Source organism: Enhydra lutris, unplaced genomic scaffold, assembly GCF_002288905.1.
Source record: "Enhydra lutris kenyoni isolate GAN:26980312 unplaced genomic scaffold, ASM228890v2 scaffoldscaffold7, whole genome shotgun sequence".
In the NCBI taxonomy this organism is placed as follows: Eukaryota; Metazoa; Chordata; class Mammalia; order Carnivora; family Mustelidae; genus Enhydra; species Enhydra lutris.
In genome coordinates, this window is record NW_019154091.1 from 30,933,869 (window position 1) to 30,954,061 (window position 20,193).

Consider the following 20,193-nt stretch of genomic DNA (forward strand, 5'->3'; position numbering starts at 1 on the left):
CCAAATTAGAAGTTAAATGTGAGAAATGTTTAAAATATTAATTAATTTATTTAAAAGGATACACTTATGAGGTGTTAACATAAATTACATCTGTATGAAAAAAACTGTTTAAAAAAACTTATTTTCCAAAAAACTTGGTAAGTGAAATATTTTTGCAAATATCTGTAATTTCTGGCCTTATAGAGGACAGCTAGTTTCTTAAGACTGATTCTGCAATATGCTGTTTTGGTTAAAGTATATAAGCATATGAAGAAAATCTAGCCTCACAACAGATATACAGTTGGGGAAGAGAATATTTTAATCATTATTTTAAATAACTGTTGATATTCTTGAAACCATAACAGAACTCAACAAATAGTAGTTTCCTGAAGGCTAATTACACTCTGGATTCTAAAACCCTAGCCATGAACTTCTCATGTTCTATTACATTAAAATCCATTGATTTATCTTGCACTTTGAATGGATCTTTGACCCTTATGTGATTTAGTATCATTACACATTGGCCACCTGGAAAATATTGATTCAATGAGCTATGCAGGTGTTCCAAATTGACACAATTCAGAATACAATACGAAGAAAAGAAAATGCCATTCTTTAATATCAATATCCACTTCACAAGAAAAGCCTTTAAGTATCTGGGAAGCTGTCAAGCTCACAGTATTAGGTACAAGTTTTCCAAAATTCTAAATTTTACTTGAAAATTTTATTTTAAGATTGGCTACAAATACAGCTGTTTTTCTTTTTTTTTTTTTTTTTTTTTTTAAAGATTTTATTTATTTGACAGAGAGAAATCACAAGTAGGCAGAGAGGCAGGCAGAGAGAGAGGAGGAAGCAGGCTCCCAGCGGAGCAGAGAGCCCGATGCGGGGCTCGATCCCAGGACCCTGAGATCATGACCCGAGCCGAAGGCAGAGGCTTTAACCCACTGAGCCACCCAGGCGCCCCACAGCTGTTTTTCTTGAAGTGTTAGGCCCACTTAGTTCATTTTTGGAAAAACAAATCTCAAATACATTAGTTCAAATAACCGAAAACTTTCACTTTTTCTTTGGGGAAAAAGAAAGGAGGTTTTACAGAAAAAAGCAACTAGTTTAGCTCACACCTTGGTTGAGCATGCACTTTTTCTGAAGATGACTATCATGCTTTAGTACACAGCACGAGTACTCAAAGTCGAGATCTAATGAAATTAATATTTTTGGTGGTTCAGTCCATTAAGCGTCTGCCTTCGGCTCAGGTCATGATCCTGGGGTCCTGGGATCGAGCCTGCATCGGGCTCCCTGCTCAGTGGGGACTCTGCTTCTCCCTCTATCCTTCCCCTATGCTTGTGGTCTCTCTCTCTCTCAAATAAATAAATAAAATCTTTTAAAAAAGAAATCAGTATTTTTATTGCTTCATCAAGAACATTCTTTTTGGGCGCCTGGATGGCTCAGTTGGTTAAGCAGCTGCCTTCGGCTCAGGTCATGATCCTGGAGTCCCAGGATCGAGTCCCACATCAGGCTTCCTGCTCGGCAGGGAGCTGGTTTCTCCCTCTAATCTGTCCCCTCTCATGCTCGCATTCTCTCTCTATCTCAAATAAATAAATAAATAAATAAAATCTTTAAAAAAAAAAAAAAAAGAACATTTTTTTTTAAGGGGAGGAGGGGCAGTGGGAAAGGCTAAGCAGGGAGCCCAATGCAGGGTTCAATCCCAGGACCCTGGGATTGTGAACTGAGCTGAAGGCAGACACTTAACCAACTGAGCCACTCAGGCACCCCACATCAAGGTCATTCTTAAATAAAACTAGATTTTTTTTTATTTCTTTATTTTTTAAACTGGATTTTAAAAAAAAAGAAACTATGAATGTATGACAAAGAAAAAACATTAATAATTGGTTTGGTGCCACCGCCTTAATCTGTGTTCAGGTGTTAGCAGTTTTACTCACCATTGCTTTTAGAGCAGCATTGCAAATGTCAACACAGTGGAAAATTATGAAGATAGTTTTGACTTTCCAGATCATCTGATATCAGGGACCCACATAGGTCCCCAGTACAGTCCGAACACTGCTCAAAATTAGATAGTCAAGGGATAAGATAATATTACAATAATATCATACCAAAAAATGAGAGATTTTAGGTGAAAGATAAATTCCTAGAAAAAAATTAACTTGCCTAATCTAATTCAAAAGGAAGCAAAAATATGAATAGTCTTAAAAATCTTAAAATATTCCATTAGGAATCAAAAAATCCTCCCATAAAGAAATTCTAGGCCTAGATGGCATCACAGATGAATTCTGTCAAACATGCAATTAAGAAATAATTTTACATAATATATGACAGAAAATAAAGATACCCTCTCTGAATCATCTTGAGACTTGTATAACCTTGATACCACGCACAGCACAATAAAAGAATATTAGAGGCTGATGTCCTTCATGAATATTGGTGCAAAAATTCCTAACATACTAGCATAGCAAACAATGTCAAAGGTTGGTTTAATATTAGAAAAACCAAAATAATTCTTCATGTTAATAAACAAAAGAAGAAAAAAAATCAATATTAATAGTTTCAGAGAAGATAAAACTTTTTCAGAGATTTCTCTCAACAGAAAAGTGAAGCTTTAAGGCTGTTTCTGGGAGATCCAAGTAGCCAAAAAGGACTAGCTTCCTGGCCTCAAGAAAAAATGAAGCCACAGTACTCCCAGAAAGGGGAAACCGCTGCAACAGTAAGGTGCTACCAGTATCATTTTTTCCAAAAGAAAAAAAACTAGGGTCAAAATCCTAACCAAGTTTTTTTTGTTTGTTTCTTATTAAATGTGGTCATGCTTGGTGTGCCCTCACACATCTGTTCCAACAGTCTAACAAATTTCTTGTAACAGTCAATTTGGAAGACAAAGATGGACTATAATGCTGTCCCCAACTTTCTACGAATCATCTGTACTAAAGGAGAAATGAATGGTACAACTGTTCTTTCACTATTACTCAGAATACCTGGGTATACTTACCTTTTTCCTTTTCTTGTTGCTACTCACATAAGGGCTCCCCATATAAAGGAAGCAATACTGTTCCCACTGCCACAGATATTAAGCAAGTTCAGTAAAAACCATCTTGTCCAATTTAAAACAGAACTTAAGTTGGCTAAATCAGAAAACTAAGTGTAGGTGTAGGTGTGTGTACCTTAAACATTTTATTTTAGCTTACACATAAAAAAAAAAAAAAAAGGAAAGAATTATCCAAACTTAAAAGTTAGGAGCTTTCGGGGCGCCTGGGTGGCTCAGTGGGTTAGCCTCTGCCTTCGGCTCAGGTCATGATCTCAGGGTCCTGGGATCGAGCCCCATATCGGGCTCTCTGCTCAGCAGGGAGCCTGCTTCCTCCTCTCTCTCTGCCTGCCTGTCTGCCTACTTGTGATCTCTATCTGTCAAATGAATAAATAAAATCTTTAAAAAAAAAAAAAAAAAAGAATTATTCTCATGATGCATGGAAGGACCAAACATCCCCACCCTAATTTAAACCTACAGATGCTTCCCCATGACTTCTGCCAAAGTCCACATAAGAAGCTGAGTACTCAAGTTCTGAAGAAAAACTGTCCCTGATGGGGAAAAAAAATGTTACAGAAGGAGAAAATAAAGAAAATAATGGACATTACTCAGAGATATAATGGTCAAGAATTTAACATAATTATTCAAAGATGTCCTCAGATCCAGGAAGCCCAAAGAATCTCAAGTAGAATTACAAATAATAAAATAAAAAATAAAGTTAAAAAAAATTCAATACATTCTATAAAACTAGGAACACTAAAGGAGGTGAAAAAGCTTAAAAAACAGTCAAATAACAGATTATTTTCAAAGGGAGGGCAATTTTACTTCTCAACAGCAACAGTGGCAGTCAAAACATCAAAATAATGTCTTCAATGTGATGAGAAAACTTAGAATTCAATACACAGTGAAATTATCTTTCAAGAATGCAGATGAAACAAACACATCTTCAGTTTAAAAAAAAAAACCACATACACTGTCATCCACCTTCACCAAAAGACTTTCATTAAAACAAATTCTGAAGAATGTACTTCAGGTAGAAAAAAAAAGTTTCATATGGAAGGTCTCAGATAATGCACCAAGGAAACAGTAATAAAATAATAATGTTTAAAAAAATTTTTTTAAAGATTTTATTTATTCATTTGACAGAGAGAGAGATCACAAGCAGGCAGAGAGGCAGACAGAGAGAGAGGAAGGGAAGCAGGCTCCTACCGAGCAGAGAGCCCAATGCGGGGCTCGATCCCAGGACCCTGGGATCATGACCTGAGATGAAGGCAGAGGTTTTAACCCACTAAGCCACCCAGGCGCCCCATAAAATTTTTTTATATATGCAAGAGATAAATATATTAAAACTCAAATAATAGACAATAGTGTTATAGATTTCTGGAAGGAAAACAATCAGAGCATTTTAAGTTATTACATTATTCAAGAATAGATTAAAGATACTGATTTAAACTCTTCCTTTTAGAAAGGACTTCTTTAAAAAGCTAGAGCAACCATTGAAAAAATAAATAACATTAATTTACAAACAAGAGTACATGTGTGCAAGGTGTTAGGGGGACTGAAATGAGAAAACATGCCTATATGAAGGCTTCAAACACATTAACTCCAAACAAAACACTGGAAGAACAGGAAGGAAGGCGAGGAGGAAAAACAGACCACAAGACAGAAATCAATCTAAATCTACCAGTATCACAACTGACTAAAATTCCAGTAAAAAATATTGTCATTCAGAACAAAACACAATTTAACCATACCCTGTTTATAAGACACAAACTAAAATACAGGACCAATGAAAAGCTAAAGGATGAAAAATACTATTAACCAAAAGCAAGCTAAAACAGATATATTAACCCAAGAAAACAGCCAACCACAAAAAACAAAACTATAAGGCAAAATAGTTTTGAATATGGCCTTTCAATCCAAAAAAAAGTTCGACTTAAAAGGAAAAAAATTGAAACGTAAGTACTTAATAGCACAGAATCAAAATACATAAAACAAAAATTACCACATCTAGAGGAGAAACTGCCAAACCTACCACCATGTGAGAGGCATTAATACGCCTTTCTCAGCACAGAAACTGATAAGTCCCAAAATCAAACCAAACCCAAAGCCAAACAACACCTACGCAAACCATGAAAGATGTAAGTAGAACAGCTAACAAGCTCACGAACATATATGAAGAACTACACTAAACAACTGATTTTACATTCTTTCCAAATGCATATAAACATTCATGAAAACTAGCCATATACCAGGTCTTAAAGTTAGTCTCTACAAATTAGATTATGGTCTGTGACCATGAAGAAATCAACTTGGAACACTATCACAGAAATTATATTTACAAGCTAAATATGTTGAAATTAAATATATGCTTTTGTAATAATTCCTGAGGCAAATAAGTATTTTTTTTAATGGAAAAACACAAAAATACTATATATCAAAACTTGTAGAAAGGCAGCTCAAATGATACTTAGAGGCAAATTTAAGCACTAAACACCCAAATTCAAAAGTCTTTGTAAAAGGACAGAAAAAAACCAAAAACCTAAAAGTTCTAAGAAAGAAGAAAGAAATAATAGCAGGCCCTAAAAGAACAGAAAATATTTAAAACAAGATGATAAACTAGAAGTTCATTCTCTGAAAGAGTAATTAAAATTATAAACCTCTGGAAAAACTAATTGGGAAAAAGATAACACAAACTAATACAAAGGAAAAGGAAACTTTACAGATGTTATAGGGATTAAGCTGATCAGAGGATACTGTGGACAATTTAATGATAATAAATTTGAAAGTTTGGAAAGATTTTTGAAAAGTTTTTAGAAAAATACAATCTATTAAAAATGCATCAAAAAGATTTAGAACTCACACTTTCCAATTTCAAAACTTACATTAAAGCTACTGTCATCAAGCATCAAATCACCAAGTGTGGTACAGGCTAGAAGAGAAATATAGATCAAATGAAACAAAACTGAGAATCTAGAAATAAATGCATACATTTATAGTCAACTGATTTTCAAAAGAGGAGCCTAGATAATTTGATATAGAAAGAATAGTCTCTTCAACACATGGTACCGGGACCTCTGGATTTCTAATTGCAAAATAATAAATTGGGACCTCCACCTTATACTATATATAAAAATTAACTCAAAATGGATCTAAAACCTAAATGTAGGAGCTAAAACATAAAACTTTTCAGCACACAAATCTTCATTCAAGTTTCTTTGATACCAAAATCACAAACAACAAAAGAAAAAAAAGATAAACTGAACTTCATCAAAATAAAAAACTTTTGCGCTTTAAAGGACACAATGAGATAAAATGAAAAGACAAAAGAGCTAGAGAAAATATCCCGAATATATAGAGAACTCTTACAATTCAACAATAAAAAGACAATTCAATTTTTAACAGATTTTTAAAAAAGATTTTATTTATTTATTTGACAAAGAGAGCACAAGTAGGCAGAGCAGCAGGCAGAGGGAGAGGGAGAAGCAGACTCTCCGCCAAGCAGGGAGCCTGATGTGGGGTGGGGGTGGGGGGCTTGATTCCAGGACCCTGGGATCATGACCTGAGCCAATGGCAGCCACTTAACCAACAGAGCCACCCAAATGCCCCAATTTTTTTTTCAAATATTTTATTTATTTATTTGACAGAGAGACAGAGAGTACCAGAAGGCAGAGGGAGAGGGAGAAGCAGGCTCCCAGCCAAGCAGAGAGCCCAACATTGGGCTTGATCCCAGGACCCTTAGACCACGACCTGAGCCGAAGGCAGATGCTTAACCGACTGAGCCACCCAGGTACCCCAAGACAACTCAATTTTAAAATGGACAAAAGCTCTAAATATACATTTTTCCAAGGAAGTTATACAAAGGCCAATAAGCACAGGAAAAAATGCTCAACATCGCTTGTCATTAGGAAAATGTACATCAAAACCACAGATTCCACTTCACACCCCCTAGGATGGCTATCATCAAAAAGACAGACAACAGGGACGCCTGGGTGGCTCAGTTGGTTAAGCAGCTGCCTTCGGCTCAGGTCATGATCCCAGCGTCCTGGGATCGAGTCCCACATCGGGCTCCTTGTTCTGTGGGGAGCCTGCTTCTCCCTCTGCCTCTGCCTGCCACTCTGTCTGCCTGTGCGCTCTCTCTCTCTCTCTCTCTCTCTCTCTCTCTCTCTTTAAAAAAAAAAAAAAAAAAGACAGACAACAGCAAGTGTTGGCCAAGATGTGGAGACACTAGAACCCTCACACACTGCTTATGGGACTGTAAAATGGTGCAACTGCTTTGGAAAACATTTTGGCAGATCTTAAAAAGGTTAAATATAGTGTTACCATATGAGCCCAGCAATTCTATCCCTAGACACACAACCAAAATAACTGAAAAATCTGTGTATGCAAAAACTTGTTATTTGGAGATTCATAGCGGTATTCATAATAGCCAAAAAATGGAAACAATCCAAATGTGTGTCAACTGATTAATGCATAAACAAAATGTGGTATATCCACATAATGTAATAACAGTCCGCCAAAAAAGGAAAAATATACTGATACTGGCTACAATGTGAATAAACTTCGAAAACATTACACTAAGTGAAAGATCCTAGACAAAAGAGGTCCCATATTATATATTTCTATTTACAGGAAATGCCTAGAATAGTCGAATCTATAGAGAAAATAGATAACTGGTTGTCAGGGATGGGTTAAGGGAGAAGAGCGAGTGATTGCTAGTGGGTACAGGGCTTCTTTTGAGGATAATGAAATGCCCTAGAATTAGACAGTGGAGATGGTTATACAATTTTGGGAATATTTTAAAAATTGAATTTTACACTTTAAAGGGGTGAATTTTGTATGTGAATTACATATCAGTTTTTAAAGGACTGTAAAAAAAGGACTTTTTACAGTTTTTAAATGTATCACCGGAGCATTTAAAAATAAGAAATAGAGAATCTAGACAGAAAAATAATTATTAAAAAATCAAACAGTGGGGCACCTGGGTGGCTCAGTCACTTCAACGTCTACCTTCAGCTCAGGTCATGATCCCAGGGTCCTGGGATCGAGCCACGCCTCAAGAGCTGCTTCTCCCTCTCCTCCCTGCTCGTGCTCTCTATCTCTGTCTCTCTCCCAAATAAATGGAACTTTTTTTAAAAAATTGAACAGTTAGTTTAAAATCTTTCCACTAAAAAAATCATCAAATCCAAATAGTTTTACAAGTAAGTCCCACCAAATGGTGGAGAAACAACAAATATATAAAAAAAGAAATAATTACAACTTTAAATGAATTCTTCTAGAGAATAGTGAAAAAAGAAAAACACTTTCTAATTCATATCAAAATCCAACCAGGACAAAGGATGCCAACACCATTCAATGGAGGAAAAGACCATCATTTCAAGAAATGATGCTGAGAAAACAAGATATCCACATGCCAAAGAATGAACTTGGACCCTTACCTTACACTTTATACAAAAATTAATTCAAAATAAAGTCCTAAATATAAGACCTAAAAGTATAATACTCAGAAAAAAACTAGGAGTAAAGTTTCATGACATTGGATTTGACAATAATTTCTTGGCTATGACACCAAACCCATAGGCAGCAGAGGTAAAAATAGATAAACTGAATTACACCAAAATTAAAAACTTTTAGGCATTCAAGAAAACAATTAGCAGCCTGAAAAGGCAACCTAAAAGACACAGGAGAAAATATTTGCAAATCATATATCTGATAAGCAACAACAGTAACAACTACACAAGTAACCTGATTAATGGGCAAAGGACTTGATCAGACATTTCTCCAGAGAAAATGCACAAATGGCCAACAATTTTATGGAAAGAGCCTCAACATCACTAGTTAATAAGGAAACGCAAGTCAAAACTACAATGAGATACTACTTCATAACCATTAGGATGGCTACTATCAAAAAAGAAGCAAACAGAAAATAGGGGTGCCTGGGTGGCTTCCGTTGGTTCACCATCTGACTCCTGATTTCAGCTCAGGTCATGATCTCAGAGTCCTGAGATCAAGGCCCCAGCTCCAAAGGCTCAGGTCGCCTGAGATGGAGTCACAAGCCCCACAGGCAGCTCTGCTCTCAGCAGGGAGCCTGTTTCTCTCCCTACCCCTTGCCCGGCTCCCTGCTTATGTGTGGATGCCCTCTCTCGATCTCTCTCAAATAAATCTTTAAACACACACACACACACACACACACACACACACACGGTGGGGGGTGGGGTGCATGGGTGGCTCAGTCCTTAAGCGGCTACCTTCGGCTCAGGTCATGATCCTGGGATTCTAGGATCAAGTACAGCATCGGGTTCCCTGCTCCATGGGTAGTCTGCTTCTCCCTCTCCCACTCCCCCTGCTTGTGTTCCCTCTCGCTGTGTTTCTCTCTGTCAAATAAATAAATAAAATCTTAAAACACATACACACACACACACACACACAGAAAATAAGTGTTGGCAAGTATATGGAGAGGTTGGAACCCTTCGTACTGCTGGTGGGAACATAAATGGTGTAGCTGCTACGAAAAGCAGGATTGCAACTCCTCAAAAATTAAAAATAGAATTACCACATTATCAGCAATACCACTTCTGGGTCTGTATCCAAAGGCATTTAAGGAAGTGTGCAGAATTTATTTGTACGTTTATGTTCACAACAGCATTATTCACAATAGCCAGAAGGTGGAAGCAACATACTTGTCCACTAATAGATGAGCAAATAACAAAATGTTTATACATACAATGGTATATTATTCAGCCTTAAAAAGGAAATTCTGATACATGCTACAACATTATACTAAGTGAAAAGCCAGGCACAAAGAGATAAATACGGTATGATTTCACTTCTAGGAGATATCTACAGTAGTCAAACTCATAAAAATAGAAAGAATGGTGGTTGCCACGGTGATGGGGAGGGAGAGATGAAGAGTGTTTAATGGGTATAGAGTTTCAATTTTGCAAGATGAAAAAGTTCTGGAGATTAGCTACACAGCCAATGTGAATATACTTTACACTACACTAAACCATACATTTAAAAATGGGTAAGATGGTAAACTTTATAATACGTATATTTTAACACAGCTAACATTTAAAAAGAGAGATATGTTAAAAATCCAACCAGGATAATATAAGAATGGAAATTTAAAAGCCAATCTGACTCATGAACATTAATGTAAAAATCCTAAACAAAATTTAAGCAAACCAGATCTAATAATTTATAATAATAAAAAAAAAGATAATCCCTACATGACTAAATTGGGTTTATCCTAGCAATGCTTAGTTAACCTAATTTGAAAAATCAATGTAACTGACTACATCAACAAATTAAGGAGAAAAACTTTCAATCATTGCTGAAGTTATACAAAAGCCTTTCAGTATAGTTCAGCATCATTCATGATTTAAAATGAACAGATAAACAAAAGTCCTAGCCAGGTAGGAACAGAATGAAAACTTCTTTAATTTGGTAAAGACGGTCATTTAAAAAAACTACAAGTATCATTTTAAACCGTGAAATTTGGGCTCCTGGATGGCTCAGGGGGTTAAGCCACTGCCTTCAGCTCAGGCCACAATCTCAGGGTCCTAGGATCGAGCCCCACATCAGGCTCTCTGCTCAGCAGGGAGCCTGCTTCTCCCTCTCTGTCTACTTGTGATCTGTCAAAAAAATAAATAAAATCTTTTTAAAAAAATAATAAACCGTGAAATTTGAAAGCATTTTCTAAGGTCATGAACAAGACAAGAAACAAAACTGAGTATCTGAGATATCGGAGATAGTATGATTCAGGGGTAGACAAAAGATCAATGGTACAGAAGAGAGAGTATAGAAATAAAACTACCTATATGAAAACTTGATTTATGACATAAGAAATTTCATATTATCAGGGAAGAAATGAAGAACAATTTTAATAAACAGTACTGGGATAACCAATTATCCACATGGAAAGAGTGAATTCATATCCCATACCTGTCACAAAAATCAATTACTAGGAGATTTGAGGATTAAATGCGAAAGGCAAAACCATGAAGCATTTAGTTGATAGAGAATGCCATCAAAAGTTATCAAGGCATACCATGAGAATAACCAAATGAATTCAATGATCAAATTATTTTCATCTTTTAATTTCTCTCCATATTTTATAAATTAATCAGTTAAGCAGCAATTGTGTCAAAGCACATAGATTATCTGAATAAGAACAGGATACTTATGTAACACAGAACTGCCAATATCCAGTGACTTCACATCTTAAAGATACTGCACATTTATGTTCTCATTTAAGATCAACCTGTTATTGTCAGGATATGTTAGCAAGGATAAAAAAGCAAAAAACCTCATATTCATTCAGTAAGTGTCTATAGCAATGGATATGGCTGTATCTCATTTCAAATATTAGCAATGATGTCCACGGTAAAATCTAAATAGTATTTTAGGTAAGTGGGCTTGTTAGTTTGACACTTCCCACTGTTCCTTGAATTTTATTTTTTAACCAAATGCCAAACCTATCTTTAGAAGCTTCAGGGAAGAAATACAATGTATTAAGATCTCCCTTGGGAAGAGAAAGAACTATTTTAAAAAGGGGGAGGGGAGAAATGGACCAAATAGACAACATACTCTTAGGAGTTTCAAATAATTCTAAAACTAAAAGTGCCCAAGATATAATTACAAGGAACACATCATTCCCTTGGGGAACTAACAACACAGTATATAAGATAGAAAGGGATGAGATGGAAAGAACATTTATCCCAAGATAATTTTTGTCCACCATATGAAAGTGTGTGTCCATCATACAAAACAAACTCAATCCCAATGTATCTACTACCATCAAACACCCTCCTCTACACCCAAAACACACACACACACACACACACACGTACTCATACACAAGGTAGATGTTTTCAATCTAAACTGTAAGCCTAAGGCTCACATGGAAACAAAACGATTTTAACCACACACAAGCTGTAGCCCTCAGATTTGTAGTTTCTCCATGCTGCCCACACAGCACTTTGTGAGCATGTGATTAGGAGGAATGATGCACAATCACACCACATTCCTTCCCTCAGCTCACACATCAAGAACTTGCCCTCTCAGCTGCATTCTTCTCCAAACAGCCCTGGTCACCTTAGCAACCCAATGCTCCTAATATGGACAGCTGGTCCATTTAAAGTCAGCCCTTCTTGGCAGGAAAAATGCTTGTTCTTCAAACTGGGCGAGAGAGGAGAGGTTTTCCTTTCAACACACATTGCAGGGGCTGATTTAACTTGGTCAGCACTTTTGTTCTGTGGCAGCAGTTTGTGTCAAGTTTCAACCTATTCGGAGTTTTTGGTTTTTTGGTTTTTTTCTTTTTTAAATTCGAAAGCAAGTGGCTTTAAAAAAAAAAAGGGGGCAGCTCATATGGAATTCTAAAGAAGACTGGAACGTGAAACAAAAAAGGTATCTGAAATAACTGTATTCTTTTATAAAAAAAATAGTTATCCACATTTTTTAAAGTTCATATTTACTTAAATCACATTTGAAGTCTTAATATACAATAAGAAATCAGAGTCAGAAGACTTGGCTTTTTAACACCACAGCCTATTTTTGAATAACAATAACATTACTAAACTTCAAAGTCCTATAACTCCAATCTACTCAATAGATTATGAGACAATCTGGGTTCCTTTATCCCACCACCTACATGTGAAATCTCTCACAATCTTTTCAGAGGATCAAATGTCAATGAGGTATTGAAACCAAATGGTTAGTATATCCAAAGACACTCCAGACCTAGAATGCGCCAGGATAAAACTGGATTACTCAAAACCAAACTTGATCTGTACTTATACCACTAAAGCTGGGCCTGAACCAATTTAAGTCACTCAGGGGAAAAAAATACAGGTTTATAACACAGTTTCCCTGATTTTCATACTATAAACAAATGATTTGGGGGGAAGGGATTACCATATTCTGAAATATGTGAGATCATATTGCTTATTCCATTCCCACAAACTGGGGATTCTAATTGTCCCATCCATCTACCTAGACCCCAAATCCTTAAGTAAACAGGCATATTCTAAACTTAAAAGAAACTAAATTTATGCTATTTGTTATAAATTGGAATTTTTTAAAAGATTTCATTCATTTATTTGAGAAAGAGAGAGTGCTAAAGTGTACAAGTGGAGGTGGGGGTGGTAGAGGGAGAGGGACAAGCAGATAACCCACTGAGTGGGGAGGCCCACATGGGGCTGGATCTAAGGATCCTGAGATCATGACCTGAGCTAAAGGCAGATGTTTAACCGACTGAGCCACCCAGGTGCCCTAAAATGGAAATATTTTTGAAATAATGTTCTATATTAACAGTAGCAGACAAAAGTGAAGTGAGTTTATTAAAGCTTTTTAATGAACCTTAAGGTTAAGTGACTATCAATAATTATTCATTGGTTATATTTTTGTTTGTATATATATGTTTTTAAAATGTTTTAGGCTATGAGGTTCTTCCAGGTCAGAAACATTTCTTTTAAATTAAAACTAGTAACTAAATATCCTATATAGGGCAAAATATCAGTTGACAGGGTGGCAGTATAGATTAGTAAAAAAAAAAAATCCTAAAGCTCACTCCACTTCTAGTTTCATCATTTGTAAAATGGGACTGTTTTACTTATGCCATCTCTTAAGATAACAAAGTGAAAGTAATGAAATTACTAAGCCATATAAAATACTCAGAAACCAATCAAACTAGAAAAAGGGACTATGTTACCTGATGTCTAATCTAATTCTCCAAACTGTTATTTTTAAAAAGAGTGTAGGGAGTATTAAACAATGCATGGGATACTAAATCAGTAACAACCTCCAGAGTTGCTGGTCTTCCCCCCAAAGATCTTAAAAATACTTAAGTATTGACATATAAATAAATAAGCTTCAAACTGGCTTCACTTTCAGCAAACATGAATTCCCTTACCCCTTGCCATTCCATTACTGAATCAGTAACATCTTCTCCTAGCTCCCAGAACAAAGTGCCCCTAAAATCCTCCTTCCACACAAATTGCTCCCCACAAGGTACCTTTAGCTTTTTCTATCTGTTGGAAGCCCTTCCCTGATCTGATCACAGCTGTCATTATCCTTCTTCTTAAGTCAGGAATCACCCTATCCCCTCACAGAAGTGTTCCTCTTTCTATCCTTTTCATTGGTGCAAGGCATACCATCACCATGGACACAGAGCTTCTGAAGTTCCCACTCTCTGGTAGTTTCTAGTTAGGAGATCCAAGAGAAGCTGCTTTGCTAATAATGTGCTACTACAGATGAAATTGTATTTCTGCATCCCAAATTTAGAAACCTACATTTGTACTGTTCTTACTCTGTATTAGATTCGGTGATGGGAATTCACAGAATATGGCTATGCATCAAAGAAATACACTACAAGGTAGAAATTAATGAAGTAATAGGTAATGGGGAAGTTCCAAAATATTACCAGTATCTTTCAATTATTAAGTTATTGTGGGCTAACACTGAGACCAGAGCATTTTAACACACTGTTTCTAGAAGAAAAATACATGTTTTTGTTAGGCCCCACAATTCTTTCCTTTGACTGTTCTAACAGACTCTTGGCCTTTGAGACAGATGTTTATGTTTCCTCTTCTCTTCCACAGTATTTAATTCCATCTTTTAGATACAACTTTTTTTTTTTTATTTGTCAGAGAGAGATTACAAGTAGGCAGTAGAGAGAGAGGGAAGCAGGCTCCCCGCTGAGCAGAGAGCCTGATGTGGGGCTCGATCCCAGGACCCTGAGATCATGACCTGAGTCGAAGGCAGAGGCCCAACCCACTGAGCCACCCAGGCACCCTAGATACCATTTTAATATAAAAAAATGAACACAAATTGGACTTCTCTTAAATGTTCATTTAATGTTCCTTATACATTTAAGGAATTTTACATTAACAGTTTCATTTTAATAAATAACCTAAAATACAATGTACCAGTTAGACAAAACAAATTAAACAAACACTCAGCAATATGGCCAGGTTTCAGAAATAAAGAGGGAGGTGAGTGAAGGGGACTACAAGAATTCGACTAAAGCCTAATGTATAATTAAAATACATGAAATAATAAAACCTTTTATATGACATAAAGGGATACATATCAAATATATTAAAGGGTCACTTATATAGAGACTAGTTATAAAGGAATACAGAAAAACAGTCCTTTAATGAACAGTGATGATGGGTATGACACAAACTAAGGAATATCACTAACTCAATACTCCAGTAATTGAGATTAAAAACTGATACTTCAAGCATAGCCATCCTCTTTCACAGTAAACAGAGTTGCTCAAGAATTTAAACAATTTTTTAAATTGTGGTAAAGTATATATAACATAAAATTTACCACTTCAACCATTTGCTAGTGTACAATTAACAATTTTTATTAAAGTTGTCACTGTCCTTTTAATACCTTTTGACAGCGTAGGAGGATGATACTATATAAATATGAATAATCTTGTTTTGATTATCTTCTACTCTAAAAAAAACTATGAAAGAATCTGAGCTTTTATAAACATAGGTATTTACTGAACAGGAGAGCCCTAAGGATATCAGATAGCATGATCCATCACCAATGTATCACAAGCTGTATTAATGTTTAAGAATTCAAACTCCATTTGCCCCAAGAACAGGGACAAAGGACTAAAATTAAATCTTCTGAAATTTCTGTTTTCACTTTAAGCACAATAGTCCAAGAAAAGAACGATCTGGATTTCTCCTGAAGCACTGCCTTTGAGTAGCACCTGGAGGGTCAGATAGTGCTATATACGCAGGTTCCATGACTCTCTCCCTTAACCCTCCAAAGATAGAAGAAAAATACACGGGAAAAGCTTCACAAGAAACCTGGAAGTGAAACGGGTCACTTCATGAGCCAACGGGTCTCTTTATTTTAACCCTGTGTTTTCAGTTATCAGGATAAAAACTGACCTGATTAAATCTGTGGTAATTTCAAAAATAGGTGGGAAAGATGTGTTTGAGAGCCCATGTTCCCCTCAGGACAAAGGACAATAAATGAGAAACAGTTATTGATCTGAATAATACATTTTATAAGCATTTTTCCAGTTGACAGATTAAATTCACCTGCAGTGATCACTACTACCCGTACCAAAGAGTTCCCGTAAATGTAACCTGTTAAAGCCAAGCAACTGATTTTAAGTTCCTAGCATAGGGTAATAAGCACACCAAGAGGTGATTTTACTATCTACTCACTTGAACATATCATCCTTCAGAAGTCTAAAGAGTCTAACAATCTAAATCAATGTTGATTTAAAATTCATTGTAAAGATGATATTTGGAATTTTTTTAATACTAACTGTTACTAAATATTTTACTAATTACCTAGGAGAAAGCATTCCACTTTTTAAACTGAATGTAGGAGTTCTATAATTTTCATAGGTGGAAACCCAGGTAAATAATCTCCCTTAATTTAAGGCCTCTAATAGAGCCTCTATGACTCCTCTACCACCCCAAGTCATTTAGGTAATGTCCACTGGGGTAAAAAGCTAAGTGGGTCCCAAAGGAAGAAGAAAACTTATTTTCTAAAATGGACAAACCCAATCCTAAGGATCCTAGGAATTAAGTTCCTTAATAATACCAGGAATAAGGATACCATGAAAAGCAGTATTTGAGTTTCAAAGGTGACTACTTTTATCATACCCTTTTAATCTTAACTTCAAATAACATGAGATGTACCGTGTTTGCAAATTCTGAGGTAGTAAAGGAGGAGCTAAAAAATTTGTGATACTCTTGTAATAATCAAGAAAAGATATGAAATAAATATAGGGAAAGGATTAAAAAATAAAGAGTAATTAAGCCTATATTCAACTATATTTGTTTACTACTATAGTAACAATTTCTTACCTTGTGGAATTCTCTTCTGAGAAGAATAGATACAATTCTGTTCCTAAAAATATTTCAGGTAGAAAAGTTAAAAATCTTGGTTTTAAAACAGGAAGTCTCTTAAAAATAAAAAGTTAACAAAATGCTGATATAGTACATTCAGAATGTCATGACATTTGGTATTACCAAAACTTAAGAGACAGTAAGTCTCTTAAATAAAGTAAATAAGTATAAAAAGTATAAAGTTTATAAAGTATAAAAAATAAAGTATTTTAATATTTGTATTAAAATATTATAAAATTCATTATTTTTATTATTACAAAAAGACTATTCTACTGACTATCAAATCATTTCTTCTAGGTACATAGTGATGTCTCAGCACATTTTCATATTCTAAATATCGGTACTCAATTGGGTTTTACTCTTATCAAGATTTGAGATCCTGAAAGGTAGTTTTTAGGTGTACTCCATATGTCATAAAATTCATCCCTTTAAAGTGCAAAATTTAGTGGTTTTTACTATAGTCACAAAGTTATGTAACCATCACCACCATATTATTCCAGAACATTTTCATTACCCCAATAAGAAACCCTGTACTAAAGAGTACATTTTTATTCACAGGGAGAAACATCTAAAACATTTAATTTCAAAATATATAAGAGAAGCATACTCTTCACAATACTATGATCAAAATGATGGTTTTTTAAAAATGTACAGAACAGAGACTGGGAAGGAAAACAAATATCCAAACATTTTTAAAGGAGCTGCATTCAGATAGTGGTAACAGAGTGACTCTTTTTCATGTATTTCCTCTAAAGCTCTGATTTTATAAAACTACCTTTACGGGTCTTAAAAAGGTACAACACAGGCATACATTCTGTAGAGCTACACGCTCTAATTTGTACTACAGTCCAAAGTAACAAGAGAAATACAAGCTGACACTTAAGAAAATGTCCATTATACTTTCTAGTAAATATTTTTCAAAGTAGATAAAATAAGTATAAAGTTTTAAAAAATTCGGGCCACACTTACTAATCTGGTTGAAAAGCCACAGCTGCATCTTACTTTATGACAAATTGACTGTTTCATCACTTTTGCATCTGGGCGTCTACTTCTTAATGGTCATTTCTGAAATAAAGACATAGTCATTAAGAACATATCATAACAAAAACATCAAATCTTTAAGGACAATTTCCTAAATTTTAGTGTCTATAAAAAGAGTTATCAAAAAATTTCCTGAGCAACCTTCTAATAAAAAACATTAACAGGGCTGAGGATGAAGTGAGAGAGCTCGAATACATGCTGTCACCCCATGGGACCAGAATTATGTTACACATACTGAGTATAAAAATCTATAAATTCTTCAGTCCTAAATGCCTTCACCCAGCAGGGTCTTGCAATTCCTAAGAATGCCATGTACAGACTGGAAGAAGAAAAGAAAAAAGGAAAAAGAGAAGCCCTAAAACTCCACATTTGGAAAAAATAAATTAACTGATAATGTATGTTTGTATCTTTCCCCCCACACACCCCTATAGAAAGAAGGGTCCAGAAGAGATTTTTACTGGCTTTATTTACTGATATCTTTTGAGCACTTAGGACAATGACTGCCGTGCAGTAAGTGCTCGGTAAATATTCATTGAAAGAATGAATAAACTGATGAGTGATGTAATTTTAATTGATGAAATATTTAACCTGGTACTATTTCAAAATGGTAAATCCTCAAAATAACATTTCTTCCACACATATACCACTGCTATCAATGCCAACTACATCATCATTATTGTATTTTCCCCAGCAAACAAAGCCCATAATTAAAAGACAAGGCACGGTACCAGCCTTCAAGGAACAGAACAAAGGCATACGTCACTATGTAATTTTGTTACTGCAATCTTTGGGGGAAACTCCAAACGGGGAATTGCTAGATATATAATTTTGTTAAATATTGCTAAATGTTGCAAGTAGGCTATTTTTTTCTTATTTCTTTTTTATTTTCTTATTATTATTTCATTAACACATAATATATTATTTGTTTCAGGGGTACAGATCTGTGATTCACCAGTTTTACACAATTCACAGCACTCACCATAGCACATACCCTCCCCAATGTCCATCACCCAGCCACCCCATCCTTCCTACCCTCTTCCACTCCAGCAACCCTCAGTTTGTTTCCTGAGATTAAAAGTCTCTTATGGTTTGTCTCCCTCTCTGGTTTTGTCTTGTTTCATTTTTCCCACTTCCCTTATGATCCTCTGTTTTGTTTCTCAAATTCCTCATATCAGTGAGATCAGATGGTAATCATTCTCTGACTGACTTATTTCACTTAGCATAATACCCTCTAGTTTGCCACATCACTGCAAATGGCAAGATTCCGATTTTTTATGGCTGCATAATATTCCAGTGTGTGTGTGTGTGCACGTGCACGTGTGTGTACCACATCTTCTTTACCCATTCATCTGTTGATAGACATCTAGACTCTTTCCATAGTGTGGCTATTGTGGACGTTGCTGCTATAAACATTTGGATGCACATGCCCCTTTGGATTAATACATTTGTATCTTTGGGCTAAATACCTAATAGTGCAATTGCTGGGTCATACGGTAGCTCTATTTTCAACTTTTTGAGGAACCTCCATACTGTTTTCCAGAGTGACTGCACCAGCTTGCATTCCCACCAACAGTGTAGGAGGGTTTCCCCTTTCTCCGCATCCTCTCCAACATCTGTCGTTTCCTGACTGGTTAATTTTAGCCATCTGACTGGTATGACATGGTATTTTGAGGTTTTGATTTGTATTTCCCTGATACTTAGCACTTTTTCATGTGTCTGTTGGCCATTTGGATGTCTTCTTTGCAGAAATGTCTGTTCCTATCTTTGCCCATTTCTTGACTGAATTATTTGTTCTTTGGGTGTTGAATTTGATAAATTCTGTATAGATTTTGGATACTAGCCCTTTATCCGATATGTCATTTGCAAATATCTTCTCCCATTCTGCCGGCTGTCTTTTGGTTTTGCTCTTTCCTTTGCTGTGCAAAAGTTTTTTATCTTGATGAAGTCCCAATAGTAAAGTAGGCTATTTTTTTTTTTAACATGTATGTTCTTTAACCACTAGTTGTGGAGACAGGAAGAAATATAAGAAATTCTTTTACATGGAATAAAAAGTTGACAAGTCTCAAGAATAACCATGAAGGAAACCAGTAACTCTCTACTTCCCATACTATACCTGAATTAGTATTTCACACAATGCTATTCTTTTTGTTTAAAAAAAGGGCGGGGGTGGGGGGGGGAAGACTACAAATATTAATACAGACCTCGGGGTTTTTTCTTTCAAAAGGAAAAGAGCATTGGAAGGATAAACCAAAA

At 35.6% G+C, this 20,193-nt stretch overlaps 1 long non-coding RNA gene across 1 annotated transcript; it reads right to left on the minus strand.

The window, feature by feature from the left end:
* Nucleotides 1-1,977: 1,977 nt before the first annotated feature.
* On the minus strand, nucleotides 1,978-17,959 carry LOC111141959. The gene is made up of 3 exons (XR_002640230.1): nucleotides 17,869-17,959; nucleotides 16,858-16,900; nucleotides 1,978-2,034 (listed from the first exon to the last, which is right to left on the minus strand). It is a non-coding gene; the product is annotated as an uncharacterized LOC111141959 (long non-coding RNA).
* Nucleotides 17,960-20,193: the final 2,234 nt, after the last annotated feature.